The sequence below is a fragment of the Colobus angolensis genome, unplaced genomic scaffold (assembly GCF_000951035.1).
Source record: "Colobus angolensis palliatus isolate OR3802 unplaced genomic scaffold, Cang.pa_1.0 Scaffold569, whole genome shotgun sequence".
In the NCBI taxonomy this organism is placed as follows: domain Eukaryota; kingdom Metazoa; phylum Chordata; class Mammalia; order Primates; family Cercopithecidae; genus Colobus; species Colobus angolensis.
The window spans coordinates 1,788,099-1,792,047 of NW_012119254.1; positions in this window are offsets into that span (position 1 = coordinate 1,788,099).

Here is a 3,949-nt window from a genome sequence, read left to right on the forward strand (position 1 = left end):
CAAGTATACATATGTAACAAACCTGCACGCTATGCACATGTACCCTAGAACTTAAAGTATAATAAAAAAAATAAAAAATAAAATAAAAAATAAAAAAAAATATGTAAGTCATTCTGGGTCACCTTCCCCTGAACCCCAGCTTCACAAGATTCTTCTTGATCTGGCTCTGCCTACTCTTTCCTTGTCTGTCATCTCCCTTGGCCATATTTCACCTCAACGGCTTTGTGCTGTCTGAGAGTTTTAATCAGATAATTTCTCTGCCTGAAAGACTCTTCCCCAACTGAATCTGGCTTTCAGGTCTTAGCTCACCCTACCTATGTGATTTGTCAATTAGTCTGTTCTATTTTCTTTAGAGCACTGATAACTACTTCAAACTATCTTATTTATCTGTTTACTTGTTTACTGTCTTTCTCCTCCACTCACAAGCAAACTCCATGAGAAAAGGGACTTTGTCTTTTTCCCCTCTGTTTCCATACTATCTAGAAGAGAACAGTGTTGTCTGGCACATAATAGATCATAGTACATGTCTGTTGAATGAATGAATATACCTCTATGGGGATGCACACACGAACACACACACACTTAAAGAAATTTACTCCAATGGGGGGTCATGCCATTCTTTTTTTTTTTTTTGGGTTTCCAAACCATTTGTTAAAGAGGCTGCTATTGTATACTATATGGTGACTATAGTTAATAACAATGTATTGTGTACTTGAAAATTGGTAAGAGTAGATTTTAAGTATTCTCACCACAAATTAATAAGTACGTGAGGTAATACATATGAGAATTAACTTAATTTAGCCATTTCACAATGTATACATATTTTAAAACTTCATGCTGTACATCATAAATATATACATTTTAATTTGTAAATTTAAATAAATAATATGAAGAAACACTTAAAACAAACAAATATGGGGGGTTAAGTGATTGAAGCCCTCTGCAATGCAGAAATGTTTCTAAAACTCTCCCAGAATTACTGTCTGGTTTGTTTAGAACCCGAAGCATGTGTTTTCATGCGATCAGCCACTCTTGGGGCTTGAGAATGAAGCCTGTGATCAAGACCCCTGAGCTGACTGGTGGCTTCACAGAAGACAACTGACAGACAACTCAGGATGAATAGATGAACTCTTCTTGCCTTTCCACACTGAAAATATACTTCATACAATTATTCCTCATATTGTGAAAACTTTTTACATTAATTGGAAGGGGAAAGTTTTTTGTGAAGCTGAGCACCAAAACAATACAGAGTTAAGCCAAAACTACATAAATTCCACTTAAATGAACACAGTACTGACATGAATTACTATTAACATTTCAAGCACTAACCTGAATTACTGTGTAACATGGCTGCTGACTGGGCTTGTTCAGTTCTTTCCTGGTTATTGCCATGTTAAAGACTATGCTCACAAAAATGCATATAGATGATAGGACATTTAATACTAAAAACAGAACATGTTAAGATTGAAAGAATGTAAACAAAGTAACTCAGAGGATTCTGAAAGAAAAACCTAAGGTCAGCAGATGCCAATGTGACAGTTATGAGGATGACCCCTAGGGAATCTTCTTCATAGTGTCAGTGGGGATGGAAGTATACACAATCTAAATGAGACCTTATATCAGTAAAGAGATGCCTCACAAGTTGAGTAGGGATAGAAATTAAACTCCTCATGTTGACTTCTCTACACAAGGACAGGAATATCTCAAGATTAACTATATCATCTAGTTTTAAGTGTTGTGTTCTGGTGTAGGGGTTATAGGAGTTTCAAGGTGAGTCAGGTCTCCACTAAGAACCATCTCAATAACTTTGAACCAGTTCCTTCTTAATGCCTTGGCTTCCCCTCTGGAAAACTGGAGAAGAGAAGAGAAGATAAGATTTCCTGGGCCTGTCCACATTCAACATTCTATCATTCTACAAGTATACACTGGAGCAGTGGAAGTCTGTCCTAGAAACCTCAGGAGATAACTTGGAGACCAGATGGTAAAGAGGAGCCAAACTCGTTATGCAGGCTTTATAGGAAGCATGATGCTGGCATCTGCTTGGCTGCTGGGGAGGCCGCAGGAAACCTTTAATCATGGCAGAAGGTGATGGGGGAGCAGGCATGTCTCACATGGTGGGAACAAGAACAAGAGAGTGATCTTTTTTGTTTAAATAAAAAATGTTAAGTATATATCATGAAGATATTCCCCCTAAAAATGCCACAGATTCACCAAGCGTTTTCTAAAACTAGTTTTCTTTGTCAAACTGGATATTTTGGTTGATTCCAGGTGTTTGCCATTTTAAAAATGTGGCAGTGAGTATCTTGATACTTGTATCTTAGAATACTTTTGTTTCTGTGACTTCTTCCTTGGTTACTGCTGGTGAAAGGGAAATATATATCTATATCTATATATCTATATCTATATCTATATCTATATATTTTTTTTGTAGACACAGAGTTTTCCCATGTTTCCCAGGCTGGTTTTGAATTCCTGGGCTCAAGCAATCTGCCTGCCTGAGATTCCCAAATTGCTGGAATTACAGTCATGAGCCACCATGCCCGGCTAGGAGATATTACTAATACTATTAATTAAGATTAATACCTGATGATTTTCAAAGATTAGTAGGATGAAATTTAGGGAGAAAACCTTGCTCTCCTCTCTCTAGCTTCAGACTTACTATGATATTATTGTATGTGAGGTGCCAATTTTTAAATGAATTTCTGGGAAAAGAAAGAAGCAGTTTCCTTATTCCACTGAATTTTGAAATAAAATCAAGAATTGGTTAACTTATCAAGTGTAAAATTTAGCAGGACCCATGGCTGCTGACCCATGAAGCATTTCAAAAGGATGGCTAATGCATTACTGATTGAACTTTGTCTAATTAGTTCTAGGAAGCGGGCAGCCTTTGGGGTGGGGTGGAGGGTGCAGGACCTGGGGCAATTTATACTGTGTGCCCCCTTCTCTGCTCCCCTAGTCCTGTTAATCGGGTGCTATTAGGTTATGAAGAACACAGGCAGCCTTGATGGAGAGGAGTTTCCAAAACGGCTATAACCTGACGATGGTGCAGGGAAATGAAGGAGAAGCAGTTCCTCCAGCTGAGCTTTTTGGTTGAGAATAAGAATGCACTTTTATGGACTGAATGTTCATACATAAGACTCAAGTCTGATTTGCCATCAGAAACAATTTTTGCCTCATCCCATGTCTGTCTCCTTGAATTACAGTTTATCTTTCAAGAGGAGAGGAGAAAGGGAGGGGCAGTTAGCCCAGGGCGATTTATCTGATCCACATATCCTAGATCAGTGTTTCTCAAAGGGTTACCTTCCTCCAGACACATTCCAATTTATCAGTGTTTATTTTGAAAGCATTCATGTAAACCTAAGCAGGGTCCCCTACTCCAGTATCTGTTTTGGCATGTTAAGCACCCTCTGGGCAGCCACAAGTTATAGTAGTAAGAACAATGACCAGCTTCCTAAGGCCTGGAAGACGCTGCTTTCCTTGGTGGCAATTCCAGGTTGATTTACACGCTCAGCCCCAAGAAAGAAGGCCAAGAGCGAATCCGTGTGCAGATATTGCACTTTAAGTGCGTAGTGAATTCTTGCACTTTTAAGTGTGGCCAAAGGAGTATTTTGAACCTTATCAGTCTGGTTAGCATTTCCTCTTACCTTGGGAAGAAGAGGAAAGGGGTTGGCATAAAGTGGGTAGAACGGCAGATGTGTTTTCTCTTTTGTGTATCTGGATTAAGTTTTAAAATAGATTTTTTAATGTAGAAATGCTAGAACTCAGTTTAAGCAACAGAAGTCTGAAGATAAAGGATATTTTGAATCCACTTTGGTCTGTATTCCTCTGCCTTTTGTCTTTCTGTATTCTTTTATGTAATTTTGATATTTGTTTATATATTTTAATTTTTACTTTTTAACTAGATCTTGGGAAGACAACATATAGATCTAAACAACATGCCTGTTGATAT